Source organism: Anabrus simplex, chromosome 6 (assembly GCF_040414725.1).
Source record: "Anabrus simplex isolate iqAnaSimp1 chromosome 6, ASM4041472v1, whole genome shotgun sequence".
In the NCBI taxonomy this organism is placed as follows: Eukaryota; Metazoa; Arthropoda; class Insecta; order Orthoptera; family Tettigoniidae; genus Anabrus; species Anabrus simplex.
The window spans coordinates 270,914,581-270,937,412 of NC_090270.1; the positions used below are offsets into that span (position 1 = coordinate 270,914,581).

Genomic DNA, 22,832 nt, shown 5'->3' on the forward strand with positions numbered 1-22,832 from the left:
TAAAAAATATTAGTACCTGTCTAATTATAAATGCATTTTAATTAATATAAGCCATTCTTTTAAATAAATAAATAAATAAATAAATAAATAAATAAATAAATAAATAAATAAATGGCCGGGGGCTCAGACGGTTGAGGTGCTGGCCTTCTGACCCGAACTTGGCAGGTTCGATCCTGGCTCAGTCCGGTGGTATTTGAAGGTGTTAATACGTCAGCCTCGTGTCGGTAGATTTACTGGCACAAAGAATAACTGCTGCAGGACAAAATTCCGGCACATTGGCGTCTCCGAAAACCGTAAAAGTAACTACTAGGACGTAAACCAAGTACCACTATTACAATAAATAAATAAATAAATAAATAAATAAATAAATAAATAAATAAATAAATAAATAAATAAATAAATAAATAAATAAATAAATAAATAAATAAATAAATAAATAAATAAATCATGATAATAAAGTAACACACGATATCATGTTTGTATGAAAGTTTCACAATACGCTAGATTTTCGCATCAATATCAATTAATGAATACGGATGTCAAGTTTTATACCTTAATTCTGGAATTCAGATATTGCGAACCGTCAAAATTTCAATGGGATGGCATAACACAGTTTCTGATGCGTTGTAGTCCAGGTGAAACTTTCAAGCACAGCGTGGCTCCATATATAATTCTCAGGCGTACCCCTAGGGGTACGCGTAGCACAGTTTGGAGAACAACTGGCCTACTGAATTTCAGTAGATCCATATTTTACATACTCCCTCAATCCATTGTCAAAACTAAAAACGGTTGAAATGTGTTTATATCATTTCTTAGTTTAATTTCAACATCATAATAACCAACACGTGATAAAGGTTCACATTTGGACGGAGATTCAAACCCTTTAACTGCCTGATTCCGATTTGAGAAAAATTTTGTTGCACAAATTTTGAATAAGTGCTGATTTTTTGTTCAGAACTTACTCAAACCTGTGCATGAAGTGTTTGTTGGATTGTTTAAAATATACAATGTATTATTTGTGGAGTCTTGCGTTTTTAAGCTTTCTTAATTCAATAGTTAAGTGAGAATTTTGTATGAGATTTGCTCAATGGCTTCTCTTATTGGTTTTATTAAAAATCTGAAAATTATAATGTTATCGGGTTAGAAGTTCGCGAGATGAAGGGGCACGTTACATTGAAAACGCCAAATGTTAGAAACAGAGATTAAAGTAATTAATTATGAAAAATCGCACAAATAATGATTTATAATTATCTAGCAAAATACCCGTGCTATGGTTTGGTTTTAAACTGAAAGTTATCTTCCCAAGTGGTGTATTTTGAAGAATCCACTGTCGGCTGAGCCTGTAAAATACATCTTCACTTTTGTAGGAATGATTACTTATTTTCAGATCTAACGCTCATTTGAACCCAATTGAATCGGAATGATTTAAAACTGTATTGTATTTAACATCTAAGACGTAAAAGTGACCAACCTGTGAAATTTTGAATTCATGCGTCGAACAGTAATGGAGGAGACTCTAGTGAGTAGTTCTTAAATTCCAGCAATCAACGCAGTTTATTATTATTATTATTATTATTATTATTATTATTATTATTAGTTATAACCTGTAAATCTTAAGTGACTGAGGAAATAATATATTTTAATATATTTTGAAAATATGAACACATGAACACGTGAACACATAAAAATGTATGTAGTATAACTCTATATATTTTCTTTCATAAATAATGGAACACTATCCAACAAATTTAGTAGTCGTCTGTTTGTCAATAGGAAGAAATGAGATATTAGAAGCACTAGTTGTCACTAAATATCAAATGCAAGATTTTAGATTTTTCTTGTAAATCCAACTTTTGAAAAAAATATCTGTTTTATAGAATTACAAATAATGTTTTTGGAAGTGGGTGTGATATTAGGTACAATTTTTGCAATTTTTTGAATGAAAGTATTAACATCTCAATACTTAATTTTAGTACTTAAAATATGAAAATAATGTAAATAAGTTATCGTGATTAAGCTGAAGGCTAATTAGAGATGTACTCGTGAGAAGGAGCAGTGACATACGAAGCGACGCAGATGTGGAGAATAGCTCACAGTCTGGGATGAGCCAAAGTACTAGTGATGAAGGAGAGGAGGCAAGAAAATAAATAATGGCTTACAGTAACAAATTGAGAGCGAGTGGGCCCGGACTATTTGTCGACCACTAATGTCCTTGTCTCCAAGGCTGAGAACAGAGTGCTCTCAATAGAACTACGGACACACTTCTTACTGGCATAGGGACATTGATGTCCATAAAATAATTGATTATTTATTAACGACAGACGGTAGAACATGGTAGAACATTCAAGTGGTGAAATTAGGACACTTGACCCTCTCTTAGACTTAATCATAAACAGTTTCTGAGATTTGTTTGACTGAGAAATCCGTTCAAAAAGTAGAATATTTCGTAAAGACATAGAGTAGGCCATTGGTGAAATTAGGACAGTCCGCCTCTGTGGTGTAGTGGTTAGTGTGATTAACTGCCACCCTCGGAGGCCCGAGTTCGATTCCCGGCTTGACCACGAAATTTGAAAAATGATACGAGGGCTGGAACGGGGTCCACTGAGCCTCGGGAGGTCAACTGATTAGAGAGGGGTTTGATTCCCACCTTAACCCTCCTCGATATGGTTGTCCGTGGTTTCCCACTTCTACTCCAGGGAAATGTCGGGGTGTACCTAACTTAAGGCCACGGCCGCTTCCTTCTCTCATCCTTGTCTATCTCTTCCAATCTTCGTATTACCCTCCCCTCCACCACCACCACAAGGCACCTCTTCAGCATAGCAGGTGAGACTGTCTGGACGGGGTATTGGTCGTTCTCCACAGTTGTATCCCCGACCCAAAGTCTCACGATCCAGGACACTGCCCTTGAGGCGGTATACGTGAGACCCCTCGCTGAGTCCGAGGGAAAAACCAACCCTGGATGGTAAATGGATTAAGAAAGAAAGAAAGAAAGAACGAAATTAGGACACTTCGCCCTCTGTCTGAGTTAATCACAGAGAGTTTTTGAAATTTGTTAGAGTACGAGACCTGTTCAAATAAATAACCGAGCTGTGAAAATGCTGCAAAAATAGCGAAGTCAACTCTTTGCAGTAAGTGGCGTTGCATAATGGTGACCATCATAAGTAAGTAGCCGTTTGCCGCATATTTCTGAAACTGTTATTCATTGCGGAGCAGGTGATAGTTTGCGAGGGTGTCTGTATTATGTTGGGGTTATCGAGATGTCTGAATATTAGGAGCAGCGTATCAACATCGCTTCTGCTTCAAACTGGGGTAAACGTTTACGGAGACGAGCCAAATGGTGAAGAGACAAAGAATAGCGAACCAATATTGAATGATACGCTAGTGCCCACCATTCAATATGATACGTTAACGAAGTACATAAAAGATGAACAATGGATTACGATAATGCAGGAAACAGATGCGAATGTAGCCGCGGACAAATGTATCGGCATCATAACAAAGTATATTGAAGGAAAGAAAACCTCTTTGCAAGTAAACACAATGGTAACTTTCGTTCTGACAGCTAATTTTCTTAAATATGGATATTTTGGGAATAAATATATATAACATCATACACACTTGCACATTAAAATAAGTAAGTCACCTTATAAAAATATTAAAATCTCGTACGATACCAAAAACATTCTTGGTTACACCTCTAGTACCTTAGTACGAACGCCACATTTTACTAACTAAAATTATTATAGTCCGCCTCTCTGGTGTAGTGATTAGTGTGATTAGCTGCCACCCCCGGGTCCCGGCTTGGATTCCCTGCTCTGCCACGAAATTTGAAAAGTGGTATGAGGGCCGAGTCCGCCTTCTTGGTGTAGTGATTAGCTGCCACCCCCGGAGGCCCGGGTTCGATTCCCGGCTCTGCCACGAAATTTGAAAAGTGGTATGAGGGCTGGAACGGGGTCCACTCAGCCTCGGGAGGTCAACTGAGTAGAGGTGGGTTTGATTCCCACCTCAGCCATTCTGGAAGTGGTTTTCCGTGGTTTCCCACTTCCCCTCCAGGCGAATGCCGGGATGGTACCTAACATAAGGCCACGGCCGCTTCCTTCCCTCTTCCTTGTCTATCCCTTCCGATCTTCCCATCCCTCCACAAGGCCCCAGTTCAGCATAGCAGGTGAGGCCGCCTGGGCGAGGTACTGGTCATTCTCCCCAGTTGTATCCCCGACCAAGAGTCTGAAGCTCCAGGACACTGCCCTTGAGGCGGTAGAGATGGGATCCCTCGCTGTGTCCGAGGGAAAAACCGACCCTGGAGGGTAAACAGATGATGATGATGATGGTATGAGGGCCGAAACGGGGTTCACTTAACCTCTGAAGGTCAACCTCACCCATCCTCGAAGTTTCGTGGTTTCCCGCATCTCCTCCAGGCAAATGCCGGAATGGTGCCTAACTTAAGGCAACGGCCGCTTCCTAATCTCTTCCTTATCTATGCCTTCCAATCTTCTGATGCCCCCCCACCGACCCACTCAAGGCCCCTGTACAGCATAGCAGCTAAGCTAATGGTCCTCCTTCCCAGTGTATCCCCCGACCCAAAGTCTGACGCTACAGGACGCTGCCTTTGAGGTGGTAGAGGTGGGATCCTTCGCTGAGCCCTAAGGAAGAAACCAACCCTGAAGAGTAAACGGATTAAGAAAGTTAAGAAAGTTAATATAGAATTTGTCTTTAAACACTAATGATCTGGCAAACATATAAAGAGCTTGAATAATCTAGATTTCGTTTCAAGTCTGCATGGAGTTTGTTAGAAACTCTGACCAATGAAAGACACTTAACCACCCCAGATTCTAAAAAAAGGATTAGTTTTGTTTAATACACTTCAGGCACTCGGACCTACTGTACACTCAACTCTCGATTAACCGGGATGATGTTCGGATGCATGGCTAAATGGTTAGCGAGCTGGCCTTTGGTCACAGGGGTCCCGGGTTCGATTCCCGGCAAGGTGGGGAATTTTAACCATCATTGGTTAATTTCGCTGGCACGGGGGCTGGGTGTACGTGTCGCCTTCATTATCATTTCATCCTCATCATGACGCGCAGGTCGTCTACGGGAGTCAAATCAAAAGACCTGCACCTGGCGAGCCGAACATGTCCTCGGACACTGCCGGCACTAAAAGCTATACGCCATTTCATTTTTTCACCGGGATGGTGTAGGGTTAAGGCTTTCCGGATAAGTAAAATCGCGGTTACCCTACAAAAGGTTAAAAATAAAACAGGCATACTGAAAGTACAGTTAACATGATAATAAATGACACTACTCTATGGTTTTTATTAACTTACGCTATATGTTGCAGTAAAAGTAGCAATTAGCACAATTAATAAATGGAAAATAAACAGCAACTTTCGTTGAAAGTAATAAGTCAAAGAAAAATATTCAGACTACCTAACTTAACTGTTTCTGAAAATAATCAATCTTCGTTTTCTGCTTTTGTACCGAGAAAAACTTTTTTTCTTTATTTTGCTTCTCTAGTTTCTCAAAACAAGTTTTGCGGTGATGAGAGCATTATCCCGACCCTTAATATTCTGTATTACTGTAACTCCTAACACTCGTACATTTTTAGTGTTTTTGATATCGCGGTTAAGCCGTAACGCGGTTGATCCGATTACGGTAAATCGAGAGTTCAGCGTATTTCACAGAAAAAGAGGTTAGAAATCCCAATTTTAAAGGAATTTTAAAGCCAGCTTTATGTATTGAAATATATTTTATATGAGATGAAATTCCCAACTTATTTTTACTACAGAATGAAAATTAAACGAGCTGACACAATTATTAATTTTGTGGGTAATAATTACCTAGATACAGTATGTACAAAAATGTTAGTCTTCACATAATATGTAATATTACTAAGAATATGTAAAAATATATCAAACGTAACACAGGTATAACCATATCAGAACCATAATTTGCCGACATTTTTCAATTTCAGTCGTCTACAAGTAAAGGAATGGAATTTATTCTGTAATTACTAGAGCCCGGATTATATGTACTTACATATTCTGTTCTTATATATGTAAAAACCAAACCAAACCCCATGGCACTACAGCCCTTGAAGGGCCTTGGCCTACCAAGCGACCGCTGCTCAACCCGAAGGCCCGCAGATTACGAGGTGTCGTGTGGTCAGCACGACGAATCCTCTTGGCCGTTATTCTTGGCTTTCGAGACCGGGGCCGCTACCGTCAGATAGCTCCTCAATTCTAATCACGTAGGCTGTGTGGTCCTCGAACTAGCCCTCAGGTCCAGGGAAAAATCCTTGACGAGGCCGGGAATCGAACCCGGGGCCTCCGGGTATGAGGCAGGCACGCTACCCCTACACCACGAGGCCGGCACTCCTATATATGTAGCTACAAGAAAAGGACCATTATTCTAGGAGTTTAAAGTTACATATTTTTACATATTTCGATGCATAATAAATATTTTGATAAATATTTTTTGTCACCTCCGTACAGGCCATGAAGGCCCTTGAAAGAGTGGAAGGTAAAGGCTTCTACCATTGTTAACCTCGGCACATGATGTGGGTAGAATGGTTAGCTCTACGCCCTGCCGCCTTTGCCCCCAGGAATTAACCTGGTACTCATTTTTGGTGTAGGCTGAGTGGACCTCAGAGCCATATGCACCTCCGGAAGTGGAAATCTCGCTTCTTAAATTTTACGACTTCCTGACGGGGATTCGAACCCACGTCCTTCCGGGCGAACCGAGCACGCCTTTACCGCCTCGGCCGGGCAGCCCCTTGATAAATATTACATATTTTAAATATTTTGATAGATATAGCACATTTGAAAGAAAAAACAATTCTTTCTTTCAATAATTTTACATCGATTTAAGTTATTTGTAATTAAACATCATCATCATCATCATCTTTTTACCCTCCAGGTTCGGTTTTTTTCCCTCGGACTTAGCGAGGGATCCCACCTCTACCGCCTCAAGGGCAGTGTCCTGGAGCTTCAGACTCTTGGTCGGGGGATACAACTGGGGAGTATGACCAGTACCTCGCCCAGGCGGCCTCACCTGCTATGCTGAACAGGGGCCTTGTGGAGGGATGGGAAGATTGGAAGGGATAGGCAAGGAAGAGGGAAGGAAGCGGCCGTGGCCGTAAGTTAGGTACCATCCCGGCATTCGCCTGGAGGAGAAGTGGGAAACCACGGAAAACCACTTCCAGGATGGCTGAGGTGGGAATTGAACCCACCTCTACTCAGTTGACCTCCCAAGGCTGAGTGGACCCCGTTCCAGCCCTCGTACCACTTTTCAAATTTCGTGGCAGAGCCGGGAATCGAACCCGGGCCTCCGGGGGTGGCAGCTAATCACGCTAACCACTAGACCTACTTGTAATTAAACACTAGTTAAAAAAGCCTGTATATCTCTAACATCTAAAAATAATTTAATAATTTTAAGTGAAGTATTCAGTTAAATAATCGCATCCCTTAGCTATGTTGACGGTGTAAGTTTTCTGTGTCTCGAGCTGCGTCTACCAATCTTCCCTTGCACAAATTTTGTCACACTGTTCTCCTCTCAGATTTAGTGACTCATCTGTTGTGATCCCTTCGCCAGTCCTCGGTTTAATGCCACATGTCAAAAGCGCCTTTTCTTTTTCTTTCTTTCTTTCTTCTTCAGTTATTCCATTCACCTCCATAAAGGGCTACACTCTACTCAAGTCTTCAGGAACATTTTTCTAATAAGTATGTTTGTGTTTGATGAGATCAAATTTATTCTCTCTTAATAAGGACCTATTGCCTGCTGCCATTTCATGATGGATACAGTACTTTTGTATCCATCTCTTGGCACAGGCCAGAGTAAAGTGTAGCTTCCACCGAAGTCCCAGTCTCATCCATGGCTGTGACAATATGGAAGCTGCTGGGGTATGGGTGGTGCTGAGTAATGACATTCAGAGCACGACTAGTGCATCTGAGTGTTATGAAAGGTGCTGCTCATAGGGTCAGTCATGCTGCAATAGCACTTTCTGACCCAGTGAGGAAAGCAATGGCAAACTATCTCACTCCTAGTCTTGCCTAGTACGCCTCATTTCGGTGCTGACATTGGTTTTTGCGGTTTCCTTATAGCTGCATAACCTTTGGTGGTGCTATTTGAGGATCCAACCAGCCTCTGGGCTGATGACCTAACAGACAGACAGACAATAAGGACCTTCCTTGCTTGAGCAAGTCTACAATTAAAAATTTCTTTGCCAGGCAATTTGAAATACGCGCCAGTGACTTCATGTGTAGTTGAAAGGTCTTTTTCTATACATAAGAACATCCTAACAGGCAGAAGGTATTGATGAACGCAGGAAATTTGGAAAACTATTTAGTTATTAATTGTGCCTCCAAATGAAATTTAGAGGTTGAAAAACATGTGCACTTTTAAATTTTTTCTGTTTTGTTTCCTTTTCTGTGTACAATAATACATCAAACACAGCTTAGATATTTAGTTAGATATTTTTATTTATTTATTAGATATTTGACTACATATTTTGTCAATTTTAGCGGCATATTTATGTACATATTTCTCATTTTTATATTATATACAATCCGGCCTCTAGTAGTTACATAAGAATCCCGGCGCTAATACTGTAAGGTGTTAACAATTGGCACTGGACAAAATCGATTAGCAACACAGGACACCCGATCCTCTGCAGACCACGTGGTATTAAACTGGATGCCAGCTGTTTTAACATGACAGTAGTCGGCGACACGAACGTTCCGCACCACTGGCCTGGTGGACCTCCTGCGCTGCTCGCCGACCAAGATAAAGATCACACTCTTCTCTCTGCTACGTCACTTCACTTCAATGGATCCCCCAGACTCTGGAGCTTGGTCCGATAAGACAGGTGTGTCCGAGGTAGTGAAGGAAATGCTGAACCCAGGAGAATGGAGAATATACCTCAAACTTTTGAAACCAAACACTAGTGCACCACTTTGTCAATATTAAAATTGCCAGATATGTGTCTTTATCCTTGTGAAACTAAGGCAGTCAGAATGTTTACATTTCAGGACTGATTTTAGCATCTATTTTACGTTCTTTGAAACTGAAGTACACCTAAGTGATGTTCGTGGTTCTAATAATATTCACATTTCTGTTTTAGCAATTTTTTATGGAAGAATACTGCGTGTATATAGCCGAACTGAGTGGTTTACGCAATAGAAGCGCTGTTCTTCTGAGCTTTAGCTGTCAGGTTCGATCCCAGTTCAGTCCGGTGGAATTTGAAGGTGCTCATATACGCCAGCCTGGTGTCTGTATATATTTAACAATTATTATTATTTCGAAAATTAATTTCCCGGAAGGAAACCATAATTTAATTATTTAACTGATTGCGAACATTCAAGATCTTTAAGATTCTTTATGCCTCTTGCCCAGAGACCTCGGGTTCGACTCGCAGCCAGGTCAGAGATTTTTACCTGGATCTGAGGGCTAGTTCGAGGTCTACTCAGCCTACGTGATTACAATTGTGGAGAATTTGACGGAGAGATGGCGGTCCCGGTCTAGGAAGCCAAGAATGACGGCCGAGAGGATTCGTCGTGCTGACCACACGACACCTCCCAATCTGCAGGCCTTCAGGTTGAGCACCGGTCGCTTGGTAGGCCATTGCCCTTCGGGGCTATTGCGCTATATGTGGGGGTTTGAAACGAAGGCACGTTAAGTTTTATTTCTAACTCTAGACGTAAGTTGTACGCCTGAAGTGTAAGTGCATGTACATGATAATACGAATCACGTGCTGTGTTTAGAATTGATGGAATTAACCCTAGTCTGCAGGGCACAGAGAAAACTACGTCAACTCGTCTTCGGAGAAACAATGCAATGTACTAAGTGCTCTTGTTACGGCGATCAGATGCAATTGAAGTTCGTAAGGCCATCCTAGTTACTCAGACCACTCGAGGTTTGAGAAAAATATTGTGACGCATTACCGCCAGTGTATGATTTAATAAAGCAGGACAATGAGGAACTTTTATCTGTGATCAGTCTCAACTCACTGCTTCCTGCAAGTCACTACCATACCGTATCTGGTTGGCCTCACTTCTGTTATGGAGGACTGCAAGTGGATTCATCAAGTCTCTTAAGGCCCTTCCTTGCTTCCATCATTATTTCCTCCCCTTTCGGATACCCTTTTTATCTGGACGAATTCCTAGCTCCCTTACTACCTCCCCTAGTTTCTATTTCCCTTACTTTCTCCCCTAGATTCTACTATCCTTACTCGTACTTTATTCTCTAGTTCCCTGCTTCTTTTGTCGTTTACCCTTTTTTCTCTTCTCCCCTAGGTTCCCGATTTTTCTAATTATCTCTCCTCATTCCTCTTCCTTCCCTTATCCTACTTTCTCATCTAGTTCCGTTTTATATTATTCCTCCCTATCTTTATTTTCTTCCCTCCTCTTGTTCTTTTCTCACCTTCTTTTTTTCTGTTGCTCCTCTTCCCCCTCTCTTTTTCTACTTATTTGTTACCCTTCCTTTCGTATTTCTTTTTTCTGTGATAGTTCGATCGTATTCTCTCCTCGTTTCATCTTCCCTTCTTTTCCTTCCTTCCACTCTACACTTTTCTCTACCACATTCCTCTCTGCTTTCTATATTCCCAGGTGGCAGATTCCCTACCTTCCCTTCTTCCTACCTTACATCCTCCTTTTCTCATGCCAGGCTGAGTGGCTCAGACGTTCGAAGCGCTGACTTTCCGACCCCAACTTGGCAGGTTCGAAACTGGCTCTGTCCGGTGGTATTTGAAGGTGCTCAAATACGTCAGCCTCGTGTCGGTAGATTTATTGGTACGTAAAAGAACTCCTGCGAGATAAAATTCTGGTAGCTCGGCGTCTCCGGTAACCGTGAAAGTGGTTGGTGGAAGGTAAAGCCAATAACATTACATTATTACTTTCCTCTTTACTTCCCTTCAGTTCTTGAGAACACTTTCAGGGTACTATTTGTTCCCAGATGAATGTTATCAAACGAAATGCAAGTAACCTGCCATCTTGTATCCCAAACGTTGTTGATGTTATTGGAAACTACCTACAAATGTTCCACTGATCAGGAGATAGAAGGGGTACTCCTAACTTGAGCTGGCCTATTCTCTTTCCATTACTCCAGCTCTGCGAAAGGGTGTAGCGGCATCATGCTGTAATTCTTTTGGCAGCCTGCCAGGAGTCTCTGGTTTGGGTGCGGGGACTTGCTTGTTGTAGGTTCATCTTGATCATCTTTGTCATCCATCAGGAAGATAGATGTTCCCTGGGTCTTCGGCCGTCGACTTTATCATCTGTGATGAATCATTCCTTTGCCTCTGGTTTCCAGGCAATGTGATCAAAGTACCTGACTTGTTTTTTTGCTGATAAGGGTTGCCAGTCTTCCTCCTGAAGCCTGACTGTTCCAGGATGGATTTATTACTTCGGTGTGCTGTTCGAGGTATTTGGAGTACTATACTATTGCACCACAGTTTTAGAACAATTCTCCAGTGATCAGCCTTCCACAAGGCCTACTAAGTTTTATGAATATTGTTCTTTTCTAAGAATTACGTTGTTCTGTGTAGATACGGACATCCCTTTTATTCCGTGAACTCAGCTGCCTGCATTATTTATTGCAACATGCAAAGAATAATGTTTGCAATGTAAAGCAGATGATTATTGCTGGGTCGGGCTTTCTTCTGGCGGACAGTGCAACAGTTGAGGTTGTCACAATCTCCCTAATCCACACAGAAGGTCACTTGTAGTAGGATGAAGCTTGAGGCTACTAATCCGCAGCTCCTTACACTGACCACTACTCCATGACGGCTCCTGATAGCGTGCCGGTATTTTATACTAGTTTATGCCTGCGGCTTGACAAACGCTCAAGTTAATGTGATGGCCATTTATAGAACCGCCGGAAACTGTATCAACATGATTTCAGTATTTATTTATTTATTTATTTATTTATTTATTTATTTATTTATTTATTTATTTATTTATTTATTTGACTTAAGCAGTGCCGAAGTTAGGGCTAGTGGCCCACTTTTTCAATTAACCACGTAAATTACATATTTAAAAGAAATGTACTATTATATTATAAAATTAAATATAGGCTAATTAAGCTAAATAACAGATTTGGAGAACTGCAGTGAAGAAAGAAAGCAAAGCTCCGCAAATAAAATAAAAAATGAAATAAAATAAAATATAAAATGAAAAATAAAATAAAAATAAAAATAAATCCGGAGCATTAAAGTAAAAACGAAAGAGAAGAAAGTAACAAACTGAAAAATATAAGCAAGGCGAATTATAATCATGATAAAATATCAAATCCATCTTAATTACAGTGCTGATGATAGTATTTATTATTATTAATAATAATGTTATTTAAAAAAGTCGTATCAGCACACTGTCTTAATCCATAACCAGTTTTCGGACTCTAAGGTCCATCATCAGTGTTAAAATTATTTACATCATTGAAGTCCACATGAGTGTATCATCAAAATTAATTAAAATAAGTTAAAATGGAGCCCTGTTGAGATCAGCATAGGAAGGGCTGTGGCAAGAAGCCCTATTTCTACCGAGCGAGTTGGCCGTGCGGTTAGGAGCGCGCAGCTGTGAGCTCGCATCCGGGAGATAGTGGGTTCGAACCCCACTGTCGGCAGTCCTGAAGATGGTTTTCCGTGGTTTCCCATTTTCACACCAGGCGAATGCTGGGGCTGCACCTTAATTAAGGCCATGGCCGCTTCCTTCCAATTCCTAGACCTTTCCCGTCCCATCGTCGCCATAAGACTTCTCTGTGTCAGTTTGACGTAAAGCAAATAGAAAAACAATACCTATTACTGGCGCCTCCAAGCGGTAAAGCACTAAAAGTGATATCTCAAAACAACCTGATTCGAACTGTTTGCGACTCCCTGTGTGCACCCCAAAGTGCAGTGGATGATTGAAAAGTGGGACCTCCGACATTTGCGGTCCTATGTCGCATGTATGTTGGTTGAGCCTTCTTGGTTCCAAAGTTGTTGCTGTGATACGTTGTTTTCTACTTGCAATACAGGCTCTTAGTTCCAGTATTTCGGGTAAGGTAGGAATGTGTGCGAATGTGGAGTAGTTCAAATGTGGTGGTAGTGACATGTCTGTACCATGATTGGTGGGCACGGGGGTATGTGACTATTTTCAGTTTTGGAGGCGCTTGCCATCTGTCTGGCTAGCTTGAGGTCTAGAGGAGATTTATTAGGCGTGCGATATTATTGGTTAGGCATACAGTGTTTCTGGGTTGGGATGGGTCTTGAATTTTGGGGATACTTGGCTTAGTTTGTGCTTGTTAGGAGTTTGAGAAGACATTTTAGATGCTCTATCGTTGGGAGGGGTTGGGATTGTATGTGGCGTTAGAATTAGGTAATTCGGACGGCTTTGGATCCGACGCTGCGACTTACAGTTGGAGATGGTGGTGATGATTATTGGTTTAGGAGGAAGTACAACCGAGAAACCATCCTCTATTAACACCAATCAGATGAAAAAAAGAAAGAGATCCGATCCTTTGAAAAATGAAAGTATGGGCGAAAGAACGACAAGCGCCATGAAGGATATGAAAATGAAAGGAAGACTGTTTAGGTCTTGCGAATCTAATACTGTCGAGATCAGAAAAGAACAAGAGTTGGCCAAGGGCGGTCAGGTAGCAAAGATGAAAGTGAAGAACTTGGCACAAGTAAGTGGAAAAAAATGTCAGGATCAGCTAAGAAAATCGTGGTCGCTAACCCACGCTCTCAAGTTGAGAGTTCCTGGTTCTCCCTCCCACTTTCACTCATCTATTACGACAGGAAGGGGATACCGTGGATGTATTCTACCGCCCACGCTCTCAGGGGGTTTCAAAGTTGGAATGCCTAGACTTTAGCATTACTGGCGGCTCGAAACGTTACACTGAGATATGGCATTAGATTTACTGTTGGAAATTAAATTCCTTAATTTCAGTGGTTGATTGATTGATTGATTGATTGATTGATTGATTGATTGATTGATTGATTGATTGATTGATTGATTGATTGATTCATTGATTCATTGATTGAAGTATATTATATTACTCTGCCTGAGGTTGGACAGAATTGTCGCTGGTGTTCATTATAGCGAGTGTATTGGTGTAAGCGACTGTTCATACACCCCCCCTCCATTATCCTCCTAATGACTGAACAGATGGTTATGGGTCGTCAGTTTGAAACGATCTTAGGGTCGCAATTCTTGTATAACAAATGTAATGTAAATTGAAACCCCCTGAGAGCGTGGGCGGTAGAATACATCCACGGTATCCCCTTCCTGTCGTAATAGATCAGTGAAAGTGGGAGGGGGAACCAGTAACTCTCAACTTGAGAGCGTGGTTAGCAACCACGATTTCCTTAGCCGATCCTGGCATTTTATATTTTAGTAAATTTTGCCTGTTTGTTGTAGCATTCTGGTTGCTATTTTTGTGATAATAGTCCATACGTCATCTTCTTTGAGGACGCTCATCAAAATGCGATCTAGACATGGCGCTGTATCTACTGCGATATGATGGACGGCCGCAGTATTTTCCTCCTTCGACACGGTGGACACGAACGCCTCCTCATTTTGCACAAGGTTTGATTCAATGATTTTAAGACCATACTTTTCCTTTTCATGTACTGTAAATTTTTATGGGAATAGGTATCAGAAAAGTGGATGTTTCCAAGATCAGTTCTACATATCTCGGACTTGTTTCCCAACACCCACCTCATGGCCTTCCATTTCTGATTGTAAAATATAAATTGTTAATACACAGTTATTTTTGTTTCGCCCCCTTTTGCGGTCACGTTATGTGCACGCCATGGATTGGACGAATGACTAAGGCGTTTGTCACTAAACACAAACGCTGGGGCCAAGGCCGCTTCCTTTCCGTTTCACATCTTTTCGTCGCCGTAAGATCTATTTGTGTCAGTGCGACGTAAAGCAAATTGTAAAAACTAAAGGCAAAACGGCGTTGCTTCCCGGCCTCATAAATTTTACTTGCTGGTATTTTTTTTTTAAATGATCAGCGGTGCGCAATGGTACGAACGGAATCGCGATATACGTAATGATCTACATATTGATGAAGTATACACCAGAATCCTGATCTCTGCACAAAGATTCTACTATAACCTGAACTCCAATCCAAACCCACTCATATCTAGTCTGGGAAATTATGATACTGACGGTCTTCTCCATAAGTGAACAAAGTCTCTTTTAAATTAAATCCACCCTCCGGGGTGCAGGTCGCATCCTGACCAGTGCGATTCCGTTCTTAAAAGTACCACCTCCATAACACCTATGCAGTCTAGTTAGAAACCTTATCGAAAGTTGCACTCAAGGCCCAAAAGGCCGAAGGGCTAAAATTGCTCACGGGTTTGGGTCTCGACCCTCTTATCCCACGAGATGTGTGGTCTACTACCGAGCATGAGGTTACTAGACGCGAACAGGAATGATTTTTTTTTTTGCTAGGGGCTTTACGTCGCACCGACACAGATAGGTCTTAGGCGACGATGGAACAGGAAAGGGCTAGGAGTTGGAAGGAAGCGGCCGTGGCCTTAATTATGGTATAGCCCCAGCATTTGCCTGGTGTGAAAATGGGAAACCACGGAAAACCATTTTCAGGGCTGCCGATAGTGGGATTCGAACCTACTATCTCCCGGATGCAAGCTCACAGCCGCGCGCCTCTACGCGCACGGCCAACTCGCCCGGTCAGGAATGATTTGAGTTATTGAAACAGTTTATTATTAGTCACGGTTATCGAAAAAATGCATCCATCAGCACAGCTGATACTCAAATGTAATGTAACTTCAAAAATTTAGTTTAGTGGATGTTAATATCGTAAGATCACATTACAGTATGAAACTCGTCGTTTCGTTTCACAACTTTTCCATCCCGTACTGTGATACGTTCATATCGTAAATAACTATTAACTCCCACCGTCAATAGCAATCAAAAACATGACGGTAAAAGAGACTACTTACCTAGAAACATAATAGTGTACTTATGAGGGAGTCGTGAGCTGTATCTCCACCATGTTAAACTTGTGATGGGGCTGTGAGACCCCTTTACACAACAAGTAAGCAAATTTGCGATGTTCATGCTCCTTTTTTCAGTAAGTATTTGACCTATTGAAACAAAATCTTGCAGGCTTTTAGATCTTAAATTTCTACTTAAATGATGGTTTTTGAAAACTGTATGCTTTTAAACGTTGTTTTAATTTTTTCCAAAATGTTACATTTTTCAACTCCTCCCCTTCGAAAAAATAAAATGTTAATTTTACTAATCATGGTAAATTCACATGAAAACCTGCAATCCTTTATTCCTACTACTTGAATTGCTGAAGCAATTCAAATCTCTACTCTTAATAATTTCTGATAAAAAAAAGGAACATTTATCCAGGAAAAAAAAGGAGAAAAATGGTCCTGAGGATAAATATTACATTACTATGCACCAGACCCATATTCTGGATCATCTGGGTTGTCTTTTATTCTCTTCCTATCTTCTTGTTTCTTTCTAACTTCCTAGCTTCCTTTTACATCTGACTTTCTCATACGTAAATTGTCAATTTCACAGCACGCACCAATCATGATCACATGTAGTTCTATGCCCAGTTTTCTCAACACCTCACTGCTACCATTGTTCCCCTCATTTAATGCCAGTGCAGTATCGTCTACACCTATTAACAAAGGCCCTTTCCCCACAAACACTGTTTATGGCCCCTGGTCCAAATCACATTATAGAATAACTCGTTCGGATTTTGAGTACTTCCATGCAACCACTTACGAAGAAGTCTGTGTCACTGCAAAGCTAATAAATGAATGCCGAACAGCGTCTATCAGGCTGGCCAACACACAAAACTTCCATATAACCCGCAAACCTCTGAAATAGAAAGGAACTAACCAGCCCCAAAAAAACTGAAAATATTTCAGTTCTCTGAATAGAAGGAACAGATCTGGAAAGGAGGCGTGGCTCTTATATATCATGTGGCATTTAAATGGCCGTTAACTGGCGTTCAAGGTACTATTAGCAAAAAAAACACATGCATATTATAAAATGGACTTCCAGTTAACAAAACAATTAAAATCTAAACATGGAAATTTCAAACTCAAATTGGCTTACTACCTCCCTTTAACTGCACTACCGTCCTGAGCGAATTCAACGTATCAGTAAAATTTTAGTTTTGAAGAAAAGTGTACCTTTTGGGATTTGGGAATGGTTTTCAAAAATATTCAGAGCCAAATTAACGCATTTATAACCAAAATCGAGATATTAGCCTATTTTGTTTGGCGTATTTTACAAAATACTTTTTTATGATCGTTCAAAACATAGCTGAAATGGTGTAACTTGAATATACTTGGGTTAACCAACGTTAAGATACGGTAAGTGCGCTAAGGAAATGGCAGACAAGTCTACAGTATAGCTTAAGAGAGATAAAACAGCTCAAAATCTAAGTCAATTATCTCACAACAAGTATTTTGCAAATACGTTGAATTTACGTAGGAAGGAAGTCTAGTGGAGTGGAAAAATGTTATTTTTCCTGGAGGGATTATACTACAGTTTTACCCAGAGTGAGAAGAAAATTATCGTGTTATCGTAAATCGACGATACATTGAATGAGGTGCGATTAAGTGCATTCCTTGCGACCATCTTCGCAGCAGCAAGTCGGCAGATATTTTAAGCCATGCCGAGAATAAGATCTTCTTCTGCATTCCTTACGTCAGAGATCTGTCGAATGTCATTAACAAAATAGAAGGGGTTTTGTTTAAAGAGAAGGAGCGCAGAGGAAATACAAGCTCCGTGTGTTTACAACTTGTTCTAAATCCAGTGGTGTTTGTTGTTCTGGGCTGCAGCAAGCCTCTTATCGACCGTGGAGTCTGTCACTTGACCGACCCAACCAACATTAAGATACACATCTTGCACCGCCCACTTTTCAACACAAAATACATAATGGCCATATTTAGGCCGTCGTGCCATTTAGATGCTCATCGGTCTGACTGCAGACTGGGCGCGGCACGGCAGTCTTGAGATCGAGTCCCGTTAATCGACATGGGTGGCATTGTATTGTTTCCTTTAAACACTTAGGGAACACGTTGAATAAAACATACAAAGGTAGATCGGAAGAGAAATGACATGATGTTAAGTTTCAGTCTATATCATCAGTATGTAAGTTAATTAAGGAAGCTCAGTATTCTTTGGTTCTCCAAAACTATGTTTAGAATTTTCCTTTCCATGTCTTAGGAATTTTATTACGATTACAACTGGATGACCCTATGTCAAACAAACCACGTGACATTGAAAGAATAGAGTTAATAATAGTTTCTTTTTAATGAAACACAGCATGTACAACGAAGTTGGAGCGTGAAAATATTTTTCTACACATTTTGTGATGAAATCCGTGTACTGATAATCTATTTGCTAAACGACTTCGTTGAATCCAATTCCTGTTCATCATGTCGTCCGAATAGTAGACATCCTCTCATAATATCGTTCATTTTCAAGGTTCAGAAATTTATGTATTAATAGGTATCTTTCCTTATCCTGCAGTTGAAAACAAGTTTTTCTACATAATTTGTGATGAGATCCATGTACTGATAATAATCTATTTACTAATCCAATTCCTGTTCATCATGTTGTCCGAATAGTAGGCCCTAGAGGTTATATCATATTATCTTCATTTTCAAAGTTCAGACATTTATGTATTAACAGGTATCTTTCCCTGTCCTGCCGCTGCTTTTGCGAACTATTTTTTATACGTGGTTTCTTTGCCGCATTCAGTCGATTATTTGTTTCTTCTTTTATTTCGCAATTTGTGGTGTCACACTGTTCACTGTAGAGTTTGCGGATGCACTGAAAATTGGCGTGTGAAAACCTGTTTTTCTACATATTTTGCGATATAATAATTTCGTGTGGCTATTTCTAGCCGAGTGCAGCCCTTGTAAGGGTGGGCAGCATCTGCCATGTGTAGGTTACTGCGTGTTATTGTGGTTGAGGATAGTGTTATGTGTGGTGTGTGAGTTGCAGGAATGTTGGGGACAGCACGAACACCCATCCCCCGGGCCATTGGAATTAACCAATGAAGGTTTATATCCCTGACCCAGCCGGGAATCGAACCCGGGACCCTCTGAAACGAAGGCCAGTACGCTGACCATTCAGCCAACGAGTCGGACATATTTTGCGATGAAATCCGTGTAGTGATAATCTGTTTACTAAATGTCTTCGTTGAATCCAATTCCTGTTCATCATGTCGTCCAAACAGTAGAGGTCCTCTCGTAATATCCTTCCCTTTGGTTCTTCGTTTCTTTAGCAGACTGCCTGACATATCAGTACATGGCAATAAGTACATAAATCTGTGATCATTCAGACACACAAGGAACTTTCTTCAGATATGCTGCTTTCCCCTTCTCCTATGCCACTGTCACTTTTCTTCAGAAATACCCATAAGGTGTCGATTTCATATACAACTATAAGGAACGATCTTAGAATTGAACATTTTCATGTCTGTATCCAAGAACAGAGCGTTGAGCTAAAGAGTTAATGACACCGAATGAAATCTTAAAATGAATTGCTTCTCATTCCAGAGAGAAATATGTGGTAATATTCTATATTCCAGTAAAGAGAATATTTGACATAAGATACGGTTGGCATTACCTTGCTTCACCTTCCAATGTGAACTATCTAACGAAAGATCATGACTTTTCCTTTTTCTTTTGCCAGCGTTTTATCATAGGGCGTGTAAAGCTGAAGGATCTCAAATCTACTTAAATTCGCCCCACAGACAGTGGCGGCGATAAGGACCCCGCTGACCCCGCGGGGCGGGGGGCCCATGACTTTCTTAATTCAGTAGCCGAAGAGTGATTTTACAGATTGATAAAGCTACAGCACACAACACAGTATTATTTGTTTTACAGAGGGTATTTCCAGACTTAGGCCGTCGTAGTGCAGATCTTCTTTCATCAATAGGAGTACGATAGTTATTTCTGAAAGATTGCGGGTTTCCCAACCTGTTCCAATAATGGCCATTCCTTGCTGCCACTCACAACAATAAACAAGGCTTTTGAAGTAATTAGCCAGTTCTGAGAACCCAGCAGTCAGCGAATATGCAATAACAAAGACATCCTCCTTATCTAAACTCCAAATACTGAAGTTTCGAGCCTGTTTATAACTCTCGGCAGTCAGTGAAGCTAAGCAGGAGTACGATGGACGGTTGAGCTGTAAATTATTTGGTCCTAGGAACGAGATTATTTCTCAATATTGTGACGGTCAGTGTGCTTTAGTTACTATAATTCGAATGTGCATTTCTGTGTGTGTGTGTGTGTGTGTGTGTGTGTGTGTGTGTGTGTGTGTGTGTGTGTGTGTGTGTGTGTGTGTGTGTGTGTGTGTGTGTGTTCGTACCAGATAGGTGTATTATTTTTCTTTCTTCGATTTGAAAACTTAATTGTGTTTATTATTATTACTAGCAGTTTCCCGCTGGCTCTGCCCGCAATGTACAATGTATGGTGTTGTTCGTTACTATCCTCACGGATGTATTTTCAGTTTCGAGTTAATGAAATAAAGCACATGACCTACTGTAGTAATAGAATGTAATATTATGTCAACGAAACACTTAAAAATACATCACACGAAGAAATTTAATTAAACGTTCCTTGGAACATGACTACGCGCCGAACTGTTAAAAAGTCCTTCAAAGATCTTCGTCATGGAGACAAATGTACTCATAACTTTTCTCAGAATTTACCAATTTAAGTAGTTATTACCTCAAAAGAGTGTTTTTAGACCAAAACGAACCGCGTACCTCAATTAGAACGAAAGCCATGATTGCTTCAAAGAGACAAAATATTGAAAAATCAAATAATTTGAGGAAGACGGAAGTTAAGTGATTTATAGTACCTGATGACAAATCTGTGCATAAATACCTTTCAGTTAAAAAAAGAATGATGGAAATCGACCGGATAGAATGGCCAGAATGACTGACTTTACTTTTCACAATTTTTTAAATATATAGGTTATTATTATTACACTGACTGACAGAGCAAATGCAACACCAAGAAGGAGTGGTTCGAAAGGGATGAAAGTTGGGGAAAAAACAGAGACGGCACGGACGAATAATTGATGTTTATTTCAAACCGATATGCAGGTTACACAATGCGCACGGCATCGACTCAGTAGGATGTAGGACCACCGCGAGCGGCGATGCACGCAGAAACACGTCGAGGTACAGAGTCAATAAGAGTGCGGATGGTGTCCTGAGGGATGGTTCTCCATTCTCTGTCAACCATTTGCCACAGTTGGTCGTCCGTACGAGGCTGGGGCAGAGTTTGCAAACGGCGTCCAATGAGATCCCACACGTGTTTGATTGGTGAGAGATCCGGAGAGTACGCTGGCCACGGAAGCATCTGTACACCTCGTAGAGCCTGTTTGGAGATGCGAGCAGTGTGTGGGCGGGCATTATCCTGCTGAAACAGAGCATTGGGCAGCCCCTGAAGGTACGGGAGTGCCACCGGCCGCAGCACATGCTGCACGTAGCGGTGGGCATTTAACGTGCCTTGAATACGCACTAGAGGTGACGTGGAATCATACGCAATAGCGCCCCAAACCATGATGCCGCGTTGTCTAGCGGTAGGGCGCTCCACAGTTACTGCCGGATTTGACCTTTCTCCACGCCGACGCCACACTCGTCTGCGGTGACTATCACTGACAGAACAGAAGCGTGACTCATCGGAGAACACGACGTTCCGCCATTCCCTCATCCAAGTCGCTCTAGCCCGGCACCATGCCAGGCGTGCACGTCTATGCTGTGGAGTCAATGGTAGTCTTCTGAGCGGACGCCGGGAGTGCAGACCTCCTTCAACCAATCGACGGGAAATTGTTCTGGTCGATATTGGAACAGCCAGGGTGTCTTGCACATGCTGAAGAATGGCGGTTGACGTGGCGTGCGGGGCTGCCACCGCTTGGCGGCGGATGCGCCGATCCTCGCGTGCTGACGTCACTCGGGCTGCGCCTGGACCCCTCGCACGTGCCACATGTCCCTGCGCCAACCATCTTCGCCACAGGCGCTGCACCGTGGACACATCCCTATGGGTATCGGCTGCGATTTGACGAAGCGACCAACCTGCCCTTCTCAGCCCGATCACCATACCCCTCGTAAAGTCGTCTGTCTGCTGGAAATGCCTCCGTTGACGGCGGCCTGGCATTCTTAGCTATAAACGTGTCCTGTGGCACACGACAACACGTTCTACAATGACTGTCGGCTGAGAAATCACGGTACGAAGTGGGCCATTCGCCAACGCCGTGTCCCATTTATCGTTCGCTACGTGCGCAGCACAGCGGCGCATTTCACATCATGAGCATACCTCAGTGACGTCAGTCTACCCTGCAATTGGCATAAAGTTCTGACCACTCCTTCTTGGTGTTGCATTTGCTCTGTCAGTCAGTGTATTATTATTATTATTATTATTATTATTATTATTATTATTATTATTATTATTATTATTAATATCGTCGTTGCTGTTCATTGTAATAATATACAACCTTGTACTACGAAATAAACTTGTAACTTTCTTTACCAGGAATCGACGGGCCCATTTTCAATTATTGCGGGGGGGGGGGGAGGGGGCGAGCTTCTTAGCACCGCTACTGTTTTATGAAGGAATGACAGCAATTTGAGAAGGAAGAGAATTCTAGACGCTAGTGAAATATAACCTAAGGTTCAGTAACAGAAGAAAATTTAATTTAGAGTGTTTAGCCATTTTACAGAACTTATTCAGAAATCCCACGAACTGCTTCACTTGATGTGTTACATCAGCAGTCACTTGTAATCGTTGAGAGAACTTCCCGCCGGCTGGTGGCCATGATCGTTTAAAAATAAATGCTATT

General features: G+C 41.4%; 1 protein-coding gene across 1 annotated transcript in view; it reads right to left on the reverse strand.

The window, feature by feature from the left end:
* The window catches only part of LOC136876443 (collagen alpha-1(IX) chain), a 407,441-nt gene that overhangs the window by 257,171 nt on the left and 127,438 nt on the right, over positions 1–22,832 (reverse strand). The window lies entirely within an intron of this gene.